At 41.8% G+C, this 26306-nt stretch overlaps 1 long non-coding RNA gene across 1 annotated transcript; it reads right to left on the bottom strand.

The window, feature by feature from the left end:
- Positions 1-7065: 7065 nt before the first annotated feature.
- LOC104909579 lies at positions 7066-21992 on the bottom strand. Its single transcript, XR_792423.3, has 5 exons — positions 21571-21992; positions 20358-20486; positions 19831-19924; positions 11664-11796; positions 7066-10911 (listed from the first exon to the last, which is right to left on the bottom strand). It is a non-coding gene; the product is annotated as an uncharacterized LOC104909579 (long non-coding RNA).
- Positions 21993-26306: the final 4314 nt, after the last annotated feature.

Genomic DNA, 26306 nt, shown 5'->3' with positions numbered 1-26306 from the left:
TCCTGTGCTCACGTTTCAGAGTACGGATACCAGTTTGCTTACCTTCAGCCAGCCAATTCTAGCTCCTTAAATCAAAGATAGATTGTACACAATGTAGTCATGTATAACAAAGGAAGCCAGACCAACTGTTTGATAGATAAACCAATGGGCTTACCTATCTGAAAAGCAATCAAAATGAGTATTGTAAAGAAGCTGCTTCCAGAAATATCCTGAAGACATGAGAGGGCTATTTTTCCTGGCCACAATATAATTACACAATACCACTATGAGAAACACAGTTCCTGTATTTAAATTATCCTGGAAGATGTAGATTTGCTACAGTAGCTTTATTAAGGCAATCAGAAACTAATACTCTAAGTCATCTCAAGAGCCCAATTCAGCCAGGGCTTTCATCCCATTGACATCAAAGGAGTCAGTCAGTGAGTGTTGTCTGCTCCATCAGTTTCAAAGGAGCAGGAGGGAGAGACAAAAGGCTTATGAGATATCATGAAAGGCACGATGGCTTGTTTATAGGATAAATACAACTAACATGCTTAAACTCCATCACTCCGATCTTGGTTGACCTGAAACCTTGAAAATTTTACTCTTGGCTTCCACTAACCAAAGAGCTCCTCTTCTGCTGCTGGGGAATTAGAAAGGAGAGGCAGAAAGAAATGAGAGTACCTCAGCAAACAGCTCAACTGACATTGAAAACACATGTTTAACAGAGATCAGAAATGCATAAAGCACTTTAGATAAAACCATGAGGCTTGGCAAGATGTTTTGTTGCAGGTGGAAAATCTTTCATTCTCATCGATGAAACAAAACTGGAACTGAACATAATGTACACAAATGCATTTTAAATTCACAGAGTGGGTAGAACAAAATTTCTCTCAATTTTTTTCTTCTTGGCGCTGTTAAACTTATCTAAGTAGCTGATTAAAAAAAAAAATGATGAGGAAAATCCAGAGAGTTTAACTCAGGCAACTTAGAAACTTTAATAAAGAGTTTGAATACTGGAGAACATCCTATTTGTGCAAACAGCAGCATGAGCAACCTGAAGAGCAGATTGAACCTGGGAGAGGAGGGTAACTGGAAGTACAACACCAGAACCTGCTGCTGCTGAAAGGCAGCTGAAGCAATACTGCAGGCTCTGAGTTAAAAATAACAACATATTTCTTTTAACGAAATCTCATAACATATCACACCAATAAGAACAAATGCAGAAAAACAGATGCTATTCAAGAGACAGTCATGTCAAGCCCTGTAAAAATTGTACCCAAAGAAGTTAAAAAAAAGAAAAACAAGCATCTCATGCAATATCTTTAGGTCCATATGCCTTGAAAAAATCACTCTGAAATTGTCTGAAAGGAATTGTGGACAGCGTATAATGCTCAGTATTACTAATCAGCAAAGTGGTTAACCTGCAGGTTCATTACACAACAGAAGAGTGAGCACACTAAAGCAGGTGGCCAGTTCATGTTCTAATTTCCATTATGTTCAGCGCTCTGTTCATGTTTATTTCAAGTGCAGCCATTTATAATATCATAAGCATAAGTCTTACAAACATTGTTGTGGTTCAGCATAGACCAGCTCTATGACAGAGTTAACATGGCTCCCTGAAAAGGAAAAGCAATTATTGATATGCAAACTCTTTTTATCAGTTTTCTTACAGTCAAAATTAATTTCTTTTGTGTGAGAATTGGCCATTTACCAGACAAAACTAAATGTTTTTTCAAGAAACAGATTACCAGAAATCTAATTACTGCTGTGTTGTTGGGTTTTTTTTTCCTTAACATAGATTACCAGAAATCTAAATCATCTTTTTATTTTTTTTAGTTTTTATTTTTCCTTAAAACCCAAAACATCTCAGGATTGTCCCTGTGGTGGTTCACGAAAACTGTAGCTGTCTCCAGTCCCCTCTGTTTCCCAGGTTTCCTATCTGGGCAAGATATAATACAATGAGTACCACAGCAGGTCAGTAAAAGGGAAAAGCACACCAAGGGAGGAGCGGCTTGTTTAAGAAGCCCACACAACTGAAGAGTTTGGAGCATGAGGCATGCAGACTACTGGTCTCATGAGACATTGAGATAACAAAACAAAACCATTTTCAATTGAAAACATGAGCTTCATTTTTCATCATAAAGCAGAATTTTCATTAAGAAAAATAATTTCCGAGCAGCTCCAATAACAACAGTCCAGTGGCAAACACAGTTCAATAGCTTATTAAAACTGAAGTGAGGAATTTGCATGTTATGAAATTGGGGCATGGCCAGGATGTTCTCGGAAGAAAAGAGCTTTTGCTAATCATTAACAGCCACAAATGCCAGTGATAACACTTTGTCCAAAACCTGTTACCTCCAAAGCCCTGCACCTCCTAAGACCTTGTGAAGTAGAAAATCAGGAAGTTTCATGGAAAACTCAGCAACAAATAAATGCTTATTTTTGTCAAAGCCGAGTAAAATTCTTTTCCTTTTCCAAGAAGCAAATTATTCAACAGGCATACCTCATTCTCTATCTGCATGAGATGGAGCAGTCCTTCCTACATGTAATTGATGGCGTTAGTAGTAAGTACTGAATCAACAGACAAAGTGCCTGTTAGCAAGAAAGGCATCACGTTTTTTCAGCACAAACTGAAGCAACTTCCCAAAGCACAAGTTTGAAGACCCAAATGCGTGAGGGACAGCCAGATGAAGTACTTTTAAGATTATTAAAATGCCCTTGTCCCTCAGCACTGGGCAGCTTGTAGTTGTTTACTGCCATCAGTTTATTGGCAGCTGTGAATTTATGAAGGCTGTCAGGAAGCAGGCGCTAGCTTACAGTTATGTTGCAGCATCATAGTGAAGATTTTTCAGCAAAATATTTGCTACCCAATGGCTCTAACATTGAGAACTATTCTCTTCAGCGCTCAGAGAGTCTGTGAGGAGTAGGAAGATAGCAAATGGCACAGCCTTAAGCAGCACTACCAGAAGGTGGATGATAGTTGTAAAAGCAGCATGCAGAACTGGATCCAGCCCCAGCAGCTGGCACCCTGCCTGAGCACCGCTGTCTGCAGAGAGCTGTGGACAGACACAGCAGGGACAGACAGGCAGCCACAAAGCAGCTGGGAGCACGTCTGTCATTGCTACCACAAGCCCAATGCTTCATCAGCCCCTGGTACAGAAGGGCCAGCGGAGGGCCTTAAGAAAGGGTTAGATAACAGAGATAGTGTCTTGCCAAGAGGAAAAGCCCCATCCAAAGAGGAAAGTCTCTCACAGCCAATCAAATCGATATAACAGGTCTACAATCTGCAGGAAAAATGCCCCGTTAAGGGATTACTGTCTGGTAGGGACATTTGAGCTGTGCTACATTGTCATTCACTACAAACTTCTATTACTTTTTCTAGGCCCTTTCACTCTTTCAAGGTAGATGTTTTTGACAAAAGCTCTATACTTACAGAACAAACAAACAAACAAAAAAAACAAACCAAGAAGCAAATGAGAGAAAGCATGAAAAAAGAGATTAGCCCTCAAAAGTTTCTTTTCCAAGCTCCCTGTGTTTACCTGTGTTGCATTTTTATGCCAAATCCATGAAGAGAATAATATATTTATAGTTCATAGTGCGTAGCTCTATTGCTTTGCTTTCACTCTGCCTCAGACCGTAGAAGATATGTTAAGCTCCATCTATTTCACAGGACACCAGGCCTGTGTGAGGGTGTGTGGCCTGCACAGCGGGTCAGGCACTGGGAGAGTGATTCTTCACAGTGTGCAGCACGTCACTCAGCCACGCTCACACCTACTGCCTCAGGCAAGAGCAGGATTCTGGAAAATTCACTTTATTTGCAAATGTGCATAGAGCAGATTGACCAGGCGCAACACAGAAAAGTATTACGTGGGCACAGACCATCACAGCTCTTTGTGTCTGCCTAACTCAACAATAAAACATACAATGGTTAGGTGAAATTGCCGACTCCCTTGTATCTTGGTTTTAAAATATAATGCCAATATTGACTTCAGATCTTGCTTGATTGACTTTAATTTGAGCCAGGCCTCTACAGAAAGCTGTTGCCTGGGTAACAAATGCTGTGCACCATAATAAGGCAAATTGCTGTTGAAATAAATAATAATTATGGCCCAGGTTTCAAGAGTATTCTCTTTCTTCTTATTTTAAGCTTGCCCCAGGCAAGGCTGTAGACACTGGTTTGCTGGGAGGCCTGAGAATGTACTTTCCCCTCTGCTCCCGTTGCACCCCTGGTCATACACATATGGAGACTTTCAAAATTGTATTTCTTTCCTTAAGGGTACATCAATACCAGGTGCAAATACCAAGAGAAGAAGCTGCTCTTATTTGGGCTCAATGTCTCTCACCAGAGGGCTCACAGAGAAGTACTGCCAGCCGTGGATCACCAGGACCTCGAGTCCTCTCCTGCACCCTGCAGAGCTCTGCCCTTGTGCACCAGCTCACAGCCCTGGGCACAGAGCCTGTTCAGCACATGTGGCTTTCCATCTAACAGTTCAGTGATTCACAGACAAGTATGAGTTCAGAGGGCAAGAGGTGACATGCTGTCATGCCTAGCATACATTAATTTGCACTCAGAGAATTTGCGCTGGAAAAGCAGAAGTTGAAGGGAATCCAGGTGGATATTTTCACTTTTTCCCTTCTTCCCCAGTTTTTGTTGAGTATAGCCCTCTCATCACCTAACACAACCAGCCACTATCTGGATAATCTGTGGTTGAAAAAGGGGTGGGACAACACCAGCCACTGGAAGCATAGCTTCACTCACAGCCCTGTCACAGCCTCACCTCCCATCTTGCTTTTTCATCACCAGGGATCCGAGCAACGAAGTCAACTGTCCAGTGTAAGTGTGAGAAGTAAGCTGCCATGAGAGTGCACAAGAGACAATTTCCCCTCATCATGGGTGGTAGCATCAGCAAACACCTCCACTGGAAGGCAGCACACAGCCTCCTTGCTTGGACCTGGTACCCACATCATGTAAGAACCATGCTCGGATTATCGCTTCACACAGTTCCTCTACAATCTACGAGGTTTTCTTCTGCAGAGAGTATGGCACAGAGTACAGTCCTTCTATCCAGCTATAGAAGGTATCTGTCCAGAAAGAGTGATGGCAAGTCCACCCCTAGATATTTTTGCTAGCTTTTACTGACAGCAGTTCTACTGGCTTGTAATTAATTTTAAAAGTCAAGCCATGGTCCTCTAAGCCTGGTAGCACTTTCAAGTGGTGGCACTCTTTAAAATATCCGTCAACCAAACGATCTTCCCATATCTGCCAGGACCCTGAGCCTCTAGGTGAGGGTGTGGGGAGCGGTTTCTATCCCACTGTAACAGTGGAACAAGTCCAAGACTTCCTCATGAAATTGAACGTGTGTAAGTCCATGGGGCCAGATGATATCCATCCTAAGGTTCTGAAAGAGATGGCTGATGTGGTTGCCAAGCCACTCTCCATCGTATTTGAAAAATCATGGCTGTCCAGTAAAGTCCCCAGTGATTGGAAAAAGGGAAACATTACTCCCATTTTTAAGAAAGAGAGAAAGAAAGACCCAGGGAACTACAGGCCGGTGAGCTTCAATCTGTGCCTGGGAAGATCATGGAGCAGATCCTCCTAGAAGCTATGTTAAGGCACATACAAGACAAAGAGGTGATTCAAGACAGCCAGCATGGCTTCACCAAGGATAGATCGTGCCTGACCAATCTGTTGGCCTTTTATGATGGAGTGATGGCTTTGGTGGACAAGGGAAGAGAGATGGATGTCATCTATCTGGACTTCTGCAAGATCTTTGATATGGTCCCTCGCCACATCCTTCTCTCTAAATTGGAGTGGTGTGGATTTGAAGGACGGACTGTTCGATGGATTTGGAATTGGCTGTCTGGATACAGCCGAAGGGTTGTGATCAATGCTTCTGTGTCAGGATGGAGGCTGGTCACAAGTGGTGTCCCTCAGGGGTTGGTCTTGGAACCGATGCTCTTCAACATCTTCATCAATGACATAGACGATGGCATCGAGTGCACCCTCAGCAAGTTTGCAGGTGACACCAAGCTGAGCAGTGCTGTCAATACATTGGGAAGAAGGGAAGCCATCCAGAGGGACCTGGACAGGCTGGAGAAGTGGGCCCATGAAAACCTAATGAGGTTCAATAAGGCCAAGTGCAGGATGCTGCTCTTGGGTCAGGGCAATCCCAAGTATTTATACAAACTGGGGGAAGATTTCCTTGAGAGCAGTCCTGCAGAGAAGGACTTGGTGGTCCTGGTGGACAAGAAGCTGGACATGAGCCAGCAGTGTACGTTTGCAGCCCGGAAGGCCAACAGTATTCTGGGCTGCATTAAAAAAGGAGTGGCCAGCAGGGAGAGGGAAGTGATTGTCCCCCTCCTCTCGACTCTTGTGAGGCCCCATCTGCAGTACTGTGTCCAGGTCTGGGGCCCCCAGTACAGGAAGGACGTGGAGATCTTGGAGCAGGTCCAGAGGAGAGCCATTAAGATGATCAGAGGGCTGGAGCACCTCTCCTATGAGGAAAGGTTGAGGGAACTGGGCTTGTTTAGCTGGAGAAGAGAAGGCTCTGGGGAGACCTCATTGTGGCCTTCCAGTACTTGAAGGGAGCATATAAATAGGAGGGGGAATATCTGTTTACAAAGGTGGATAGTGATAGGACAAGGGGAAATGGTTTTAAACTGGGACAGGGAGGTTTAGGTTAGATATATGGAGGAAGTTTTTCACTCAAAGGGTGGTGACACACTGGAACAGGTTGCGCAAGGAGGTTGTGGATCCCCATCACTGGAGGCATTCAAGGCCAGGCTGGATGTGGCTCTGGGCAGCCTGGTCTGGTGGATGGCGACCCTGCACATAGCAAGGGGGCTGAAACTAGATGATGATTGTGCTTCTTTTCAACCCAGGCCACTCTATGATTTTATGATCTTCCTGTGATTTCCATGGCATTTCCACGGCATTTCCACCTCTGTCATATGTTTGCTTTCTAGAGCTTACAGCCATTCTGCCTGATAAACTAGTATAGATCCTCTATTATTAACAGTGACAGCAGTCAGGGAAGTGAGAGGGTATGGAGAGAAACATTCAAAATGCCCCTTTACTGAGGATGATGTTTTCTTTCTTTTAGGAGCAGCTAAGTGAGGGTGGACTTGGCCTTGGGCAGAATATGTAAAATTAGTCCTCCTCCTGGCTTCTCCAGCCTCAGAAGGAGCTGGGTCCGTATGGAGATCCCTGCACAATTGTGTCTTCACATCATATTTTCCAACATGATTCAGATTTGGTCCAGACTCCTTTCAGATGGAGGCCAGGGAGATATTGTGTACATCCTTACATGCCTGTTCCCAATAAAATTCACACATCTCTTCAGAAATTCAATAGGAGCTTTGAAAGCAAACTGAGCTGCTGCAGTTTACACTGTGGTGCAAGCTCTGGGTTTATGCCCAGACAATGTGTGCTGCTCAGTCAGACTTGAAAAAGTCCAAGCTGAAAATAAAAGATCAACTATGGAAAGTGAATTTTCATCTACTTTAGCTACTTTTTGAGACTACCAAAAATGCACAGAACATGGATTCACTGCCCACTGAGAACGAATGACATTTTCTACAGCTATCAGCCAAGCTTACTTAATGAGCCCTGAAACCACTTAAAATGTGCGGGTGTGTGCATGCATGCATGTCCTGGAGGGCAGGGAGGCAGAGGGAACCAGAGACATCTTATCAGAAAACACAGTCTGTTTGGCACACACAATCTTATCTAATTATTCAGAACATTTAACATCACCTAACTCCAGATAAGAATCTCTTTCCTCCTCCACCACCCTCTCTTTGCTGAAACTTAATACACAGAGACTAACACAGCACAAAACCATCTCATTGAACTTGGAGATGCAAGACGACAACTCATGACCTTTGCCATTGAGTGCCAGCCAAGTTACATATGTCTGGGAGTCTCAGGAGGCCAACATTTGTCACCACACTGACAGTGAAATATGGCTGAGCCCATTGTTTCACAGAAGTGCAGCAGCAGCCTCAACCCTGGCTAGTGGCAACAAGGGGCTGCTTGCAGGCTGTTGCACAGTGTTCCCTGGGAGACCCTGATGTGCTGTGCACCCAGGACAATTCTTTGAGCCTGGGAGAGGACACAGTCATCAGGATGATGGGAAAGCTCAGAACGTCTTTGGAGACCAGGACCTTCATCATTGCCAGCCTTGAAAGGGTGAACAAATGTCATGCTTTGAGAAAGGTTATTACAGCTCGGAAGAAAAAAGTCCTCCCTCAGCAAAGCAGTCTATTTCTGCAATAGGCTGCTACTTGTGAATCCTGTGTTCTTCAAACTGGGGGTTGCTGACTCTCCTGTGTGCATTTCATTTAGCCAAGGGAAAGAAACTCTGAATCAGACTGTTTACTTGGGTGTAGCTGCTCTTCCACTGTGATGGCCAAATTTGTTATGTAGGCTTAGAAAAACAGCCAAAGGCCAAGCAGGCTGCCATATAGTTATTATTCATCATTTGGTGGCCACAACCGAATGGATACAACTGCAAGGATATTTTGCACTATGTGAAATAGACATGCACAAAAAATAAGTAGCAGAATGCTTAATCTGATTTCCGCTGTGTGGGAAAGCTCTGCCTCCAATTACTACCTTCACAGCAAGAACTGAATTTAACTGACTCCTGAATTAATATCTCTCAAACCATTTAAATTTGGAGATACATTTTAAAACAATCCTGCCTTTCCACATTTCTGCAGATGAGAATACCAGAACCAGCTAGATTTTGGCAACACTCAACATTTGAGCACACATCTTTCACTTAAAGAGTAACATTGCTCCATACCTGGTACTAGAATGCTGTGTCCTTGCCCATCATTGAGGACTGATAAGATAATTGAAAATGCTACAGAAACCATGCTGTGATAAAGATACCAGAATGCACCATTAACGGGGATGCCTTATTAATTTTCATTTTAAACACCTATCTGCAGCTATCTGTGATGACAGTAGTCTCTTTCTGTAAGCTGAAGTAAAGCCACAAGCCACATGCAACCAGATCAACATTCTGTTGCCAGCAGTATTTTCCCAGGCAGTGACAATCTCTGCCCCTGCTACTCTAACAACTACATTGCTGGATAATCGAAAGAAAGGCTTTCTTGCTTCTCCCCCATCTGAGGATACTTTCAATCACAGTGAGTGCACAGATTCCACCCTCACTACTCTCCAAAAAAAAAAAAAAAAGAGATAAGGAAATCTCTCTAAGCTGTTCATGAGAAATGAAATGGGATTATCCCAGCTCTCAGACACCAGACAGTACCACAAAGTTGTACTTTCCTTTCTTTTAGCATCCTAAACTGCCAGGTTTATCTCATTTCTGATTCTGTACTTGAAAATGTACCAGCAGATATGCAGTGATACAAGAATAAAAGCATTAATTCTAAGTGCAAATATTTGTATTTCTGCTTCTAAGCACTGTAGTATTTGACTCTGCTAAAATTGAAGACCCAAGTGTTCATCCAAGGCTATGGTAGCACAGTATGAATACAAGCTTTCTTCTTTGTTTTCCCAGCAACCTTGACCATTCTCTTTCTAGAAGCAAAATTTCTTATATGATTTTCTAATCGTAGATGTCTCTATGATTTCTGGCTCACTACAGGAGTATTGCCGTGATAAATCCAGTAGGAACTCTCTTTTTATATGTAAAAGACTGACCATTCTTCTTTTTTGTGTTTAGCCATATGTCATTGTAGAGTAGAGGAACAAGGGTGTTGTTTTCACAGTTTTTATTTTTTTTATCTTGGTCATCAGTCTTTTTTTAAAAAGAAAACAAACAATTATTAATCATGCTGAATTTTTTTATTTGTGTTTTTATTTCTGAACTCTGAAAATAGCTCAGTGTATAAGTCCCCTTAAAAGAGGATTCCAATGCTTTAACTGTAGAGTAGCAATCAGAAGAGTACAACAAATACTTCCCTATGCATATAGATGGGTACACCCAGTTCAATATTACATCTGGCAGCAGAGGCCTACAAAAGGGACTAAGACAAAGTCAGTGTGCAGTAATGCCCCCTCAGCCTCCAGCAATTTGAAGGTGCTTCAGTTTGTATATCGTAGACCTTAGTGGGTTTTTCTTCGTTGGGTGTTTCAGGAGGAAAAGTCATGCATAAGACTGAAAAATACACTGAGGAAATGAGACAAATATCAGAACTCTGCTAAAGTCAATAGATTTACATTTGAATAAAACTGGTAGGAGAAGAAAAGTAAAGGTGCATTTTAAAATAGACTATGAATAAGCAGAAGAATTCGTCTTGACTGAAAACAGCAGGAATACATCATGGTAATTTTTATCCATCTCTGAGCCAATTCTTAGCTTCAGAGTGTAAACTCTTATTACTCTATACATTTCCTACGTAGTGTTGAGAACTACACTATTCCCACTATTCCATTTCATTTCACTTCAGTACATTTGGGACATTTCTTTGTAGGTAGAGATTAGAGCAGGAAATCAAACCATCTCAAAGTAGGAAGTCAACTGGCTCCAGCCTACCCTACACAAGGAGATGCCTTAGTGGCATATCACATCCCTTACCAAGCAGGCTGGCCACTTCTGGAGGGTGGGTGTGATGGCCCTGATATCTCCACCCATTTGGTGCTGGATGTCCACGAGAAAGCAGGGAAGCTTGAGTGCACATTGTGAGTGCACATTGTGTGTAATGTTGTCTTGAGTGTTCTGAGGGGTTCAGAATGGCAGGCAAGAAGTCAGGGAGCCAGGGATGAGACAATCTGGAAAGTAGGGATACAGGTCAGATCTGATTGTTAGATCTCTGCCAGCTCCCGTGCCAGGATTCTCTGGAGGACCACCTGCAATCTGCTTCTTTCTGATGATATGGTTGACTACTGTCTTATCCTTTCTCTTGAGAATTATCCAAGCAAGCAGAGACATGCCAGAAAAAACAGAAGGTCTGTGTAAAAACACAAAAATGTTTACTTTTGGGTGCAGCACTGAAATATCTACTATCACAGTACAAAATCAAACTGTGCTGTCCTCCTAAAACTCCTTTTACATGTATGTGATCACATTAAAAAAATAAATAATTCCCTGAGAAAAGGGAATATATTAATTCTGAGTGTCTTGGTGATGTTATAAGCACAGGGCACATCTCCATTGCCCTCACTAGAAGTGGTTCTAGACCCAAGGGATGTTTCCAAACTTGTTTTAACTTAGTTATGCTGAATACTAACAACAGAACTAAGGAAGATGAGCTATACCAAGTCAAAATCCTTATGGTTCCTACTCATTTCAAAGTTCATGATGAAGCTTATTACAAGAACAGCAGTTCCTTATTGCTGAGAACACTAATCATAGAATTGTGTAAGCATGAAAAGGTTCAGTCCTGGGTATAACTATCCACCGGTTGCTGCTTTCCAAAACTATTTCAAGAGCCCAGTTCCCAGTGAATGTGTCCATACCACAGAACCAGTCACATCTTGTACTTTCTCACATCTCCCTTGAGCACTTCCAGATGGGACACCCCTCTGCTCTGAGGCATAGTTCTGCCTGAGCACTGCAGGTCATCAGTGCAACAGTATTACAGAGAATGTAATTACGTTCTTCAGAAAGAAAAAATCATACTTACAGTGACATTGCTTCAGGGAGTAAAATTTGAAACAACCCTTCCTTGTTTCAAAGCTATAAATAATTCAAATCTCTTACCTTTTTAATGCTACGAATGCTATAATGTGCTCCTCTCTTGCATTTCTCCCAGTAACAAAAACAGTGCTTCAGTGAAGATAGGATAAACAACAGCAGACAAATCTTATCTGTGAACGTAGTTGCATCCTTGCAGCTGAAAAGTAATCAGAACATTAGTTATACAAATAGCCAACAAAAAATAATTGCAGGATTTGATTATGTACCAAATGACAGCTCCTCTAGCCTTCATATTCAAACAAAACCAGATTGCGTAAGCAATGATCCAGTGAAATTAATTCCATCAGGGAAACAAGTATATGTTTATAGATTTGGAGATCAAAGCATAAAGATGATTTCAAGCAGAGAAACACTGGCATGTAAACACGATGAAAGTGTTCCTTCTGGTCTCAAGCAGTGTCTTACAACACCCTCTGTGAACCTTTCAAGGAATACCTATGTGCAGGTCTGTTGGTGTTATTTCAAAGAAAAAGGAAAAAAAGTTCTTGTTAAACTGAGAAGACTTGCCTGTGGTAAACAAGCAAGATGTTGAAATCTTTTTCTAATCCACTTCCAAAATGATTTTAAACTCTGAGATTTCTCCAAAATACTGTTGTTTAAAGCCTAGTTATCTCCAACATAAAAAGAAAAAATGGTTATCAAGCCCTGCAACACACGGGTTATATGGTTGTCTAATCATAGAAGCCCTTACTGTTTCATCAGAAGCATTGCAGCTCTTCAAATAGTCAATTGCAGTTTTAAGATTCAAATCTAATTTATTTCACTTGGTTTTGGCTTTCACTTTTGCCTGAAGACTTATATTTATTTTGTTAGTTTCTTTCTGTAATTTTACCCCATACAGTTTTTTTTTTCTGGGATTTATGGCATCAGCCTGCCTCCAAACAGACTTTTATAGTATCTTTCCAGGGCCTGAAGTAGGATAGCAGTTTCTTCAGTTTATGTGAAACACTGCATTCACCAGCTACTTTCTGTCTAGCAGTGCTGGACACTGAGAGCAGATGTCTCGAGGCAAGGTCAGCTGTGCAGAGCCTTCACAAAGCCCCAGCCTAAAGCATAGCCACCCAGCTTCTGAGTATTCCAGTCCAAGCCAACTGGCTGGTAGGTAAGGCGGTAGGGGAAGGTAAGGAAGGCAAAGAGCTGGAGCTTTATGGGGGTACTTCTCACTGCACCTCACCTCATCCTGCCTCTGAACTTAGTGCACATGCCCAAACGTTCACACACCTTGCCTCTGGGAAGTAAGCTCTGATTCTGAAAAATGCTGAGAGAAGGCTGAAGCTGCAGGACAGTAAGAGCCAAGCACTATGTCTAACATCTGCTCTCTGAGAATCGCTGCTGACTTACCATTTTAATTTACATCTCTCTTGCTTGGTCCTTAAGACTGAGTTATGACTGTCCTCCCACTCCTGAATTGTGTAGATCAGCTCAGGAGCCCAGTAAAGAGCTGACTCCAGATGTCTTGAGAGGAATAATGTGACTGGCAAGATTGTCTCAGGTTTTCCCTTAGGCTTTTCTTTTGTGGAAGCAACCCTGTCCCTTTAAAATAACATTGTTTTCTTTCTGAATATTATTCTACAATAGCACTCATGATGGAATTAAACTGGCAACAACTCTAACTTTCTAAAATGTCAACACTACAGCTGTCATATGAGCTGCTGAGGGCACTAGGAAAGTGAAATCTAAAATGGACAGAGTGGGTGCTCTCAAGATGGATCCATCTATCTTTCACTGACTACAGATAGGATTTCACTAGTTTACATTACATACCAGGCTTTCACACTCTTAAAATTAGGTGAGGTGAATCTCATTTTCAGCAATTACAGGAGCTTGAGCTTTATGTTTTGAATTCTGAGGTGATGAGCTCTATGAAAAACAGCTCATCAACAAAATTGGGGGTCTATGGCAGCTTAACAGCATTGGTGAGTGTCAACAGAAGGAAGACCCAAGCATTTGGTTTCTTCTGAGATCCTGTCTGTGAATGGTGATTTTGACCAGCTCTTTCTGTCTTTACTCCATGTTTTATAACAAGTGAACAAGTGTTCTCTGAACAACCTTGTTACTGTTACTAATCTGACAAATACCAAGCACCAAATATCGAGAGTAATAACAGCAGCATTTTCAAAAACTTTGCAAAAATCTTCGCCAAAATACTTTGTGAACACACAGCAGAATAAACCAAAACTCTTACCCAGATGATAGCTGTGCTATACACATGCAAACAACAAAAAGTATTTTACCCTGTTGTGGTGATACCTTGAGAGTAAATAAATTATCCCACTGCAGGCTACACTTAAACCCCTGTTTTCTTCACACTCGTATTTTGCAGTGAAGGTGCTGACTAATTCAAGAAAAGCTGGTAGTCTGCCAGTACTTTCCCATAATTTCCCTTGAGGGATAAATAGATTCTCCCCAAATTGACTGAGAAAGTACAGGGCAAGGAATTATGCAGCCAGATCCATGCAACAAATTGTAAAAACAATGAAGAAACAATTACGCACATGTGAGAGTGCAGTTCACACCCAGCATGCATTAATTTGTGTACTGAGACCCGAGAGACCAACTCCTTCTCTGAAACTGAAATAAAAACATCCTGTAAGGGTAACCTGTATGTCCTTGAAATTTGAAATATTGTATCATTGAGAAAAGCTTATTAATTCTGAATATACCTGTTGTCAAGGATTTCTGGGACTGTCACTAAAACACGGTAGAATAGTTTTGTAGAAGAGGTTTTGAATACAATGACAAGGATGATGTTCAAAAAAGAGACTAAATCAGCTGGGATTTACCAGCCTAGAGAAAGGACAATGAGGGTAAAATAGAAGTAGCACAAATAAGTGTAAGTATAAAAAAAAAAATATGAAGAGAGTTGTTCATTATTTCTCAGAATGAAGGAATGAGAAAAGATCAAATGAAATAAAGAGGCAGAGGGATTAAAACAGGAGAATATGGGCTCTTTTCACATAGATTCTAGTTAAACAGGAGAACTCATCGACAGAGGACACTTTGATGGCAAGAAGTGTCAAAAATACAGAGAGAGATAAGAAAAAGTCATGGAGGAAGCATCCATCAGGAACAAATGCCTGGGGAATCAACAGATGGCTCAGGAAGTCTGGGCAGGAAAACTAGGGAAAACATTCTTGCTTGTTTGCCTTGTCCGTATGCTTCTTCCACAAACATATGCTCTGGATGATTGTCAGATTTTGACAGGTTTTCTGGATTTTTGTCCTGACCCAATACAGTCTTTTTTTACATATGTAATCAGTGTCTCTCTTTGGATCTCTCTTTCATTGCTCTGTTTATAAATACTTCCTGAGGTTTTGCAGTGTGACATTACCTTCAAAGTGCATTTTTGTCAAGGCTGTTTTTTTAATATTTCACATGTCCATTTTTTCTCAAATTATCTGTTGGGTCTTTGTCTCCACAAATCCACTGACTTTGTCATATTGAGGACTCTGATCTATATTACTTGATACAAGCTTTCAGATATAATGAGACTTCCTCTTCATGTGTGTTTTTTCTTAAACCTAATCAAAATAAAATTAATATTTTTTGTGAGCAAAATAGAAAAAATATTTAGAGACATTCTTGCCAGTATTAAACAATCAAACTGCAGTAATGAGTAAGCATGTTATGAATACCAAGTAAGGCTACATCAATGATTAAAATAAATAAACAGAAAACTCTTTTCAGCAATTTGAGGACCATATTTGATGCAATGCATTTTTTTAACTAGCCATCAGAATTGTGAGTATGAGTAAGATGCAAGAGCTAAAAACAAAAACAATGAGCCAGTGTTCAGACTTACAGAAGAAGGAAGTATGAGCAACTTAAAAAGCAACAGAGAAGTGGTAAATAGGGAAAATAATAAATGCAAATAAACCACAGCTGCAGAGGGAATTACGGAAAGTTAAATGTTTGATGATGTGAAATCTAAGTAGTTTAATTCTATGTGTTAATTATTTCGAGTGCCTTTTGCAGCATGCTGAGTCTAGTGAAACAGTATGAATCACTGTCTAGTCTTAAATGTGAACCACAATGGATTTTATGCCAGTGATGGAGTCTGTTTTCCCATTTTAGTTCTAAGCAAGTCTTCAAAAATTGTTTATTTAAGGGTTTTAAGGCCCTCTGCTTAGCTTCTGGTTCATCTTTGTGTACATCAACAGTTCTCTTTTCACAAACGCCTCCATATCTCATTTTGAAACAGGCAAAAGGGCTATTTTTTCATTCCCCTAGAGAGGCGAGCTGTCTTGATACAAATATTGATATCACTGTCTTGCTACAGCTGATTTCAGAATGGGCTCTTGCTTCATATTGCATCGCATCAATGTTCTGTGAGAAGCACTCCTTCAAACACTGGCTCCTACAGGCACAGGATTTTGACATCCTTGTACGGTTCCCTGCAAACTCGAAACACAAGGAAGACACTGAAGTTGCTACAATATATTTTGCAGATTTTTCTCCTTGTGCTATGATTCATTAGTTAGTAACTGATGATGAGCTGATGAAATGGTTCAGATCCTTCAGGAAAAGGGAGATTGCTCTGGGTTTTTTTCCTTTTTCTTAATTCACTCACTCCAATACAATAGGGAATTTCTTGGTCCATGTTATTTGTATGTCAACACACCAGAGCAGAAAAGATTTGAAAGACGCACATATCACAGACCTTCTTAGAAGTGAGTTATGGATTCAGATTAAATTACAACATACAACTACACGTGAACAAGTCCTTTAATCCTTGTATTGACAGCCTTCAATGAACTTCAAATTTGTTCCCAAGCACAATTTACAAGGATCACTACTTCTCAAGATAGCATTAGCTTTCAGGGATGGTATCGTGGAACTGGGTGTGTAACACATTTAGACTAATATTGCTTTTAAAGCACTGCTAACGTGCTTTATAACAGAATGTGTTAAGAGCTTAACTGATGCAGGTGCTTACACAAATCATAGCAGGATTCCTATCTATATCGTTAGTTAAACTGAATGTCTTAGTTTACAAAAATCTATATTTTTATATGCTATATTTTCTGTGGGAAAGAAACGAGCTATTAGTTGACCACGACGTGCCACGTACATTTATGCCAATACCCAAATAATGACGGTGTGATATGATGTAGATATTATCTCAGAATCCACCAGGTGGCAGTGTCATGGTTTTCTTCTTACCGTGTCCTGAAACATTCGTTTTCTTTTAAAATATCTAAATGTCACTAGGAAATGTATCACCCCAATTTTAAAAATCTGGAGAATTTGTTGGGACATCTGCTTTATTTCCAAAAGCCAACAAATAGAAATGATTTTCTTAAGAAAAGGCAGAAGCCATTGTGCAAGGACGAGGAGCCTGGCTCTTGTGAGGCATCTGTCGTGTTCCTGAGCGCTCAGTGCTGGGTGCCTGCACAGACTCGTGCAGTATGCTGAATTTAGGCGTGATCGTATCCTGACCAGAAATCAGAACATCATGCCCTGAAAACAGGCAGTCCTCAAAACCCGTTTTCATTTTCAGTTGTAACAGAAATATTAAAAAGGAATGGCAATTTCTCTCTACTTTTGTTTTATTTAGAACATCTTATCCTGACTTTGTTATTTAGCAAACCTACCAAATGGCAGGTCTATGTTAATTTATATCAGATTTCTCTAATAACATGCAGCTTATTGGGAAAGTGGGATGCAAAATAAGACCATGAATATGCTCATGAAAGCACTGCAGTATATTTTTCAAAATGTTAAAAATGCAGAACAACTAATACCTAAAGAAAGACATAGCCTTGTCCTCTTCTAGTCTTCTCGGGGCAATGCAACTTCCCTATTGCAAATTAAGGAAAAGGTCATACAGAATTTAACAAGTGGTTTCACTTGAATCCCCTGGCTGATATCACCTTTGCACTTGTGCTGTGAGCAATTGCTTTCAGTGCTGGCTGTGTGCCAAGGCAAAGCAGGATGGCCCATGAAGCTTCCATCACATGGGAAAGGTTAGGTTGATGCCATTGGGTAGGTCCCATCCATCAAGACCTGTCTTTTCTCCTAGGAGGATGGCTAACTAATGCAATCTTATTCAAAGACAATATATCAACTCCAAATTTTTGTGCAACCAGCATGAGCTTTCCTCCCTTGTTCCAGCAAGCCCTGCAGCATCCACCAGGGAAGTGAAGCCAGGAATACACAAATAGAGTTGTTCTCAGCAAATGCTGTGCTGCACTGCTGGCTGGCTCAAGCATCAGCTCCTTTCCAAATGACAAGCTAATAAGCTCCATGGTAGTTAGACACTAAGGACTTCCCCCTCCTGGAAAGTTTCTGATTGAAAAAATGTTGATCTGCTTCATATAAAGCAAATGTTAGTCAGATGCTGGAGCTGTTAGAATATAAACAGCAAAAAGAAACAGGATAGCCCAGGTGTCCGTTTTGAAACTGTCTCCAACACCGCTGTGGCAGAAATAGATCAGTAGTCCAGAGTATCTCATTAGCCCTGCCTTTAATGAAAACTTAATGAAGCTGTTAATTTTCACAGCTAGTAACATTATCCATACAAATTTTGCTGCTTCTTTATTCTGAAGAAGGAGAGAGGACTCTATGGTGAGGGGTCTAATGTTACATTTCATAATGGAAAAAAGCAACAAACGTTTTGAGACAAGAAATTTTGGAAAAAATTAGGAGCTGCATAAGAGTTGGGGTTTTGTATTTTTATTTGTGGGTTTTGTCTGCTTTCTCTTTTGAAGCAAAAAATGATCTACTTCAAAATCTCTTGGACTAAACCACAGATAAAAAAAATTGAGTAAGAATATTTCCACTGAGGCTTGATCCAGATTAATTGGTTTAAAAGCTCCATCTCTTGCATTTGCCTAGGTGCTTCCTTCACAGTAATCAGGCAAAAAAAATGCAGGTTCTTCTTTTCTAACTGCCAGTATTCAGCTGACAGATCCAGAGAAGAAGCATCTATGTCATGTATCTCACATACAATATACAAAGAAAAACTGTTTTGCGTTTTAGATGAGCTAATTACATTTTCAGTTGTTAGATGTCAGTTGTTTCCCTCCGCGCTGTCATTAACTATAAAAAGAGGCCAGGCTGAGGATTCCAACTTGAGCTTCTTCAAACACACCTGAAGTAAAGTGAGCGGAGTCTTGCCCAGGTGTGGGGAGTGGAGCAAACCCACTCCTAGCACAGAGGCCACCCCATGCAGGGGAAGAGTCTGGAGACCTTCCTTTCCTTCCTAAAAAGGAGCAGCCTTTCCTTTTAATCTCCAGCTACACCTCCACCCTGGCCATTCCCTTGACATGTTTGTGTTGGGATTAGGCCTCTTCCCTGATTAATGCTGATAGGATGTGTGTGGTGAGACACTTTGCAGTCTTCTAAGATAAATAATGTTAACAGTTATTACATCATTACTGTCATTAAAGAGCACTAGCACATACCAGCAACATGTTGGTAATATGTTTTAGCTCTGAGAAAAGCATCAATAACTAATTCAAGATGTAAAATTTCTACCTATCGTTACACATTCAGAAACTGGAAACACCCAAACTGTGGAGAACCTTTCCAGGGTGTCCTGGGTGCCTCCAAATATCCAGCTGAGCTCAAAAGCCAGCTTGTCTGAGGTGACCAAGAGGACCTGCTGCATTTGGTGACCCCGTGACCAGATGATCCAAATAACTGATTTCTTCCCTGAATCACAAGAAACGCTTACAAACAGGCTATATGAGCAGCAAGCTACGCAAATAAGCTACTGACATACAGAGTAACAAAACAAAACAGAAGAATTGGCAAAAGGAAATATTTTCAGAATTGGCTGCGTAATCAAATGTCCTAATTTCCAAGTTGCCCTTTTAATAGTATTTTGACATCAGGCTTCCCTTCCTGACCCATTTAGGCAGCAAAAAGATGTTTTCTTTAGGACTGTTGGACCTTCAGAAAGAGAATTCTTTGTAAGACCTACTTTCCTCTCTCTGCTTCTCTAGAGGTTGCCTACCTGTCTTGTTTTAGACAAAGCAGTGGTTTTCTCTGTTCTACAGTTCCTCCTTGGTAAAGTGATGATAATAGTGCTTCTTATTTCAGAAGTAGTTTTTGGGGTAGATTAAGACAGAATTTTGAGATGTTCTTCAGTGTATTAACATGGGAGACAGATATTGGTGAAAGAGCTTATGTAAGAAAGAAGAAAGGGTAAAATCTTGTCTCTTACCTGGGAATCAAACTTTGGGAGCTAACGTGGGAGTCAATCAGAGCTGGATTTGTCCTGATGGTAATTGCAGCTTTTATGGGATCATTTAAATTGTCTGTCAAATGAAAATATTTCTGTATAATGAGCATGCTATTAAAAACATCCCTGGCAGACCGAGGGCAGACACAGCCACCATACCTATGAGGGGCTGGCACAGGCACACGGCTCCAAACGAGTCGCGTGGGACGGCTGTGCCCAGTGCCTGGGCCACTGCCATGGCCATGCCTGATCCTCCACAAGCATTTTTTGTTCATATTAGAGGTAAAATGAAGCCAAAAGAAGTGACCAAAATCAGAATGCTCGCTCATGTTTTCCTCAGAGCTTGCCTTGAGACCACCTGCTAGAAAGACTCCACGTCATCAAGTAGAGGAAAGCAGAACATAAAACTACACCGATGGAGTGGTCTTTTGGTTTGGCTCAGCATCACCTGGAAACTACTTACTTGATCCGAAAGTGCTCCTAACCACAAAGTGAAACTTTAAACTCACCTGAGTGCTTGCTGTTGTGTTAAACGCGCCTTCTCTCTGGATGTCACACAGCACTGCTAACAGCTCCCAGTGGAATACAACAGGGAAAGGTTTATCAGCAGTACAGGGACACTCTGATTTTGTGTGTATCTGTGAAGAAACATTCCCATCAGTGTAGATGTACTGTTATATGCACAAGTATTTTCTGGCTACACTAACATGGGTGTGCTCCTGCCTAATTTTAAATAATGGGATTTTAACGTTGACTTCATTCCCTGCAGTATTATATTCATAATCATCACATGAGTATAATTACATTATGAAAGTTATTGAAAGGAATAATCTCCTATCAAGATTCTTATGAGCTGGGCTCTATCCTAAACCAGCCTTATGAAATACAGCTCTTGGCAAATGTCATATGCTTACATCATGACAGAATCAACAATGTTATTCTAAAGCTCACTTAAAAAATGCAGATTCTTTAATGATAATGAACCAAATCTAGCCCTGACTTGCAATTGGCTTTGTCACAGAATACTTTTCTTTAACTTTAAAAAAAAGTATTAAAGTAGGTATGTAAAATCTAACACCTTCTAAACCACATCTGGGAAATACCTCATATTTAATGACATTAAGTAAAAAGCATTTTTATAACTATGCTCTTCATGGCCAGGAGACATTTGGTACAGTTTGATGCAGACGTGTGCATAAAGAACCAGATTTTACAAATCAATAAGTAATTCTGCATGTAAGACCCTAGGGATGGTAAAAAAATGCTGATAACGTGGATACAGCTCCCCAAAACAGAGCACTCCAGGCAAATTCCCACTAAACTAAGCAGTTGGAGGTTTTGCCAAAGATCTCCATTTTGGTCATTGTGGACAACTAAGACGCAAGCTCTCAGGACTGCAAATATTTATGGATAAGATTAATTTCATCCCTAAATGCTCTCTAACACTTCTTTTTCTTTTCACTTGGACGTTTAGCCAAGGAAACAAAAGTCAATACAGCATCTATTTTTCCTATATTCCCTGGAATTGTATGGAACTTTTATAAGGATAATTTCTGTTTTAAAAGTGTTTTCCTCTCTCTCCCATGTTGGAATAGCATAAAGAGAAAAAACCTTCCAGTTATTCTGATAATAAGCAAAGTGCTATAAATGCAAGAAGTGTGAGAAAAATAAAGTGATTATTTTGTCAAACTTTTCTGGGTTTTACCCATCTGGGATACTTACAGCAGCATTACCTGAGGCAGCAGTATCCTGAGATGCTTTCAGATAGAGGAGATATCTGAAGGTGATGGTTCTCTTTAAACTTGCAGGAACTCACTTAAGGTGCTAGGTGTGCAAACTGCGCCCTGCGGAGCTGCGTGGTGAGCTGTGAGATTTGGCACAAGCCCAGAAACCAGCCTGCAGATGCCCATGACACCATCAGACCCAGGTACATGCCTCAATTTAGGCGTATGTGAATCTCTAGTGAAGCTTACATCCTTCCTGAATTGGCTGAACGAGGCCAGCATCAGTTCACCCATGCTTACATGTTAGTGCAGGCACAGCCTCCCCCTGCCCACCAGGTGCACACATTGCTGGAGGCAGGACTTGTCCCTCTGCTTTTAAACAGGCAGATTTTCTATTTCCAGCCTGGTCAATGATCTGTCTGCTGTGACCTTTGTAAACACAAACGGCAAAGCAAAGGGGAAAAAAAAAAAAAACAAAAAAAACCAACGCTGTGCTGCAGTCACAGCAGTCAGGATGAAAGGAAGCTCATGGAAACTTTCTAGCAGTCAGTGCATAGAAAATCCTGCAATGCTGGAAATGCCACAATTAGTGATTTTACTACAAATGCTATGTCAGAGGAAGGAGAGGAATTTATTAAAAATCTACTGAAAAGTATGTCCAGAAACAGTTATCAGAATCTTTTAAGACAACTGAATGTGTAATAACGCTGAAAATATGAATCTAATAGATAGCAAAATCCTCACTGTGTAAACATCTTGCTTTTGACTATCATAGGGTTTGTTTCCAGTTAAATAAACAAATGAGCTACCAGAGTGGTACATGTATGATATAGGTTTGGGATTTTTGCCTCGTCTGATTGAAACAGTTCACATGGTAGAAAAGTCTTGAAAAAGGCTTGAAAGCCTTCTCTCCTGCTGTTTGAGCTCCCCAAATGCACCGAGGGCTACTGCAGCTGAATCCATTTCAGGGATGTGAGCATAAAATCATAAAGGATATAGCTTTTCATCCATTAAATGATTTTTTGGTTTTGTACACTCAAAGATACTCATTCCAGGACTTAATGTATTTCAACACAGCTTGGAAGGGAAGCACAGCCGAAGTGGGAGCGGGGCTGCAATCCACACCATCTCCTCCCAGCTCCCTGCTGCTTTCCAGAGGGCGAGGAGCCACCACGCTTTAAATGCATATAAATCTCGGCTGCTGCAAGCCCACCCTCCTCCATGGTCCCTGACCCCATCTCTCTGCAAGCACTAGCACTCATGTTACCCTTAGCAGATGCATGGAAGGAGCTGATCTGCCCGTAAAATAATCTTTGTTCTTTCAAGTGATTAATTTCTCCTGGATTCCTGAACTCTGTGTACCAGCTGCTCACATGCTCACCGAGCCCTGAGGCTGGCACAGTGGTGGGCAGACCCCTGGCCATGCAGTCTTCACGTGCAGTGACCACAGTCATACTTTCCTCTGTTCTCAGCTTAGCTGATGCCTGCACTGCTCGGATTTGGGATTCACTCAGTTGTGGTGTCCAGTAGCAATGTTAAATCCAGAAGGATAAACAAAGAGAATAAACATCACCACAAAAATTAAAAAAAAAAAAAAAGTGTTTCCCTTTGCTCCATCAGTACATGCAGAAAAGAAACCACAGATGGAAACGTGGGAAACGTGTTCAGCTACAATCTTAATCTCAGCCTGGTGATTCCATACCAATCAGACCTGCCCAGGGTAGCTCAGTGGCCAGAGAAGAGGGTTTCCACATGAGGACATCTGCAGCCCTCAACTGCAGGCTGAAATACTCCTTCTGCCATTGTTGATCCTCTCACAGACAAACATGCAATACTTACTAAGCTTTCATAATCCATAGGCTTAGTTAATAAATACCTAAATAATAAATAAATAAATATGAAGTGCAGTGATAATCAAATCTTCAGAAACTACACTTCAAAGTGTCAGTTGTGATACTTTATTTGGTAGGTGCTGTTGTCCCGCTCTCGGCTGTGGTCGTGCTTCCCCCAGTGGGGGAACTCACATGGGGGTTTTAAGCCCAGGAAGTACTGAAACTAAGGATAGATTATATCAGAGTGACTTGAAGGAATGAAATAATCGGAGGAAAGGTTGCCTCAGGTGCAACTCCTGCCCCAGAGCTTCACCAGCTGCCTTGATCTGAGCGAAGGGCTGCAGCTATGACGGTCCCACATCACCTCACAGGTTGGCTATAGATCACTGCTCTGTAGGGCAGTTGAGATCAGTGCGGTCGCCTAAGGCTCAGTTTTGCACATTGAGGGGTGCTGCTGCAGGAGGCTGCCTGATACCCACAACTCAGCTCAGCTTTAGAGATCTTCTCCCATGTTCTTAAGCTTTAAATTGATTCATTCCCACTGTCGTGCTCCTGGTGAAATCATTTACCCATGAGGAAGCCCTGCTAAGTCAGAAGTCTCTGGAGTCTCACAATGACATTTGCATTTTATATTCGCTTCCAGAGGTGTGAGTGATGGCAGCAGAGGGCAAAGACTGACCATACTGATAGTGCTGTATAGATGTGGTGCCATATAGTGTGATTTGGTTCTACATAAATGCATTTTTTTAATATTATTTGTTTAAAAAGGGGGATAAGTCCAGATTCAGAGAGACAGTCAAATATCTTGTCCTTATTTAAATTAAATAAAGATTGAGTACCAAGGTGAGTCAGGGTGTTATACTCCATCTTACCACCTGCACTTAAGATAACCAAATCTTAAGCTCTGAGTAAGATATTCGATCACAATCAGACCTGCTGGACCGAATCTGTCCTCTTATTAAGTTCCTGGTGTACTACTGTACTACTGCTAATGCATTGAAGTGTAAATTGTACTGTTTTCTCCTTCCTCCTTGCATCTGAGAGATCAGCTTAAACGTAGCCTTACAATTCATGTCTCTAACTGCATGTCCCTTCTATTGGACAAGTTGTTGTACTCCTCAGCTCCCTATCTCTAATCACATGAGGGCTGCATGTGCCCAGACTCCCACGGGTGAGCTCTGGCTCTCTGCTGAACACATCACGTCGGCAGACGCTCCTTTACACTTTTGAATTGCTTTTTTCCAGTGCCATCAGCTTCCTGAAATGAGCCACAACTGCTATTTCTGCCAGCACTCTGTGCAGATGACCAGTCCTTAGAGACAGGCATGAGGGAAAGTTGTGGTGAAAGCACAGTGAAGAATAGGGAAGTAACAGAGTGATTGCTTCACCTGAGCCTTGAAGGTGCCTCGAGCCTCCAAGAAACTGCTCATGGTGCATACATATCACTGCAGGAATTGTAAAGGGAGGATTATCAGAGCCCGGCTGCAGTGTGGTTGTCTCACGCAGCTAAGCTAAAATAACGTGGCACAAGCATGGTCAGAATGGAAAGGAAACATCTGTTTCTCCCTTGTGCATGAGTGACAATCCATTTGTTAGCTGCAGAATAGTACTGGCTGTCCCACTGGTAAGGATCAGGCGCTGGCTGCCCAGCCCAGGCAGATGCGTCAGTGCTGGGAGCAGAGGGGCTGTCCTTGTGGGGTGGACACCGGGCTGAGAGCTGTTTCTTTACCCCATTCTTTCAAAAGCAAGATGAGGGATTCATCCAAATTTGATGTAACAGTATGGATGCACACTAATGACTTGATTGGGAATCGAAGCCCAGTGAGCAGTAGCATGCAGCCGTGCATTTCTCACCACGGGCTGACATTCTGCTTCTCAGCCTTCTTTCTCTGACTACTGTTGAGTATTAATGGAAGTAAAAGTCACCAAAGCATGGACAGGTTCCCAGTGCCTCCGAACAACAGGATGGCATCACTCGGAACATTGCCTCACTGGCTACTTGTTAGCAATTTCAGCTCTCGGGGCACCGGAGAGACAGGCTTTGTTTTCCCTTGGTGTAGCTTTTCTGTGTTGCTAACTCACACTGGACAAGGAGACTGGAAGCACTGGAAGCCACACGCTCTTTGTGCTATCTGTTGTCGGTAAAAGATACTGCGGAGGAAGGATTTCATAAGTTAAACATGTAAAAGGTTACACACTGTCTCAATTACGTGTTTGCCTTTGCAGAGAATTAGTTTATAGCTTCGTTCCATGTCTTTATCACCGCTGCCAAAAGCTCATAGGAAAAGGAGGCAGACAAACTGCGTGTGCTGCTGCAGCAGATTGGTGGCAGGGTGGCTCGCTGCTGCTGAAAGCACCGTGCTGATGTACAGCTCTGTGCACACACACGTCACACGGACAGCCTGGGCCTACAGCAAACACATGCAATGCTTTATTTGATTTCCCTTTCAAAACGTTTTGAAGGAAGGGCTGACATTTTTCCCATGGTTAATCATGGAACTGGGCACCGCTTTGTGCAGTTCCTCTCACTTTACTCATCCAAAACATTCAACGGTCCAAACGGTGTGATTAAGGGAAGAGAAACGGGGCCAAAAAAGGAAACACAAGGAGGGAAAATAGATGTCTTCAATAACTTCTATCAGAACATGAAGCCCTTTGCTAAAAATCTGCTTTAAATCAGGAGCTGCTGAAACCCATCAGCCGGAGAGATGGCTCTTGAGTGTGGGCCAGGCCGCTGGCATCGCTCCATGTCTCAGTTTCTCAGCACCTGTGGGAGACACCTCGTGGGCCTGGAGGGAGAGCCCCAGCGCTGGGCTCGGAGCCTGTGGGATGACGTGAGGAGGCAGCTCGGTGCTGCGTGCCTGTGCGCAGCGAGGCCAATCACACCGAGAGGCAGCTCGAC

This window comes from Meleagris gallopavo, chromosome 1 (assembly GCF_000146605.3).
Source record: "Meleagris gallopavo isolate NT-WF06-2002-E0010 breed Aviagen turkey brand Nicholas breeding stock chromosome 1, Turkey_5.1, whole genome shotgun sequence".
Taxonomy (NCBI): domain Eukaryota; kingdom Metazoa; phylum Chordata; class Aves; order Galliformes; family Phasianidae; genus Meleagris; species Meleagris gallopavo.
This window is presented reverse-complemented; position numbering and strand designations above follow the sequence as displayed.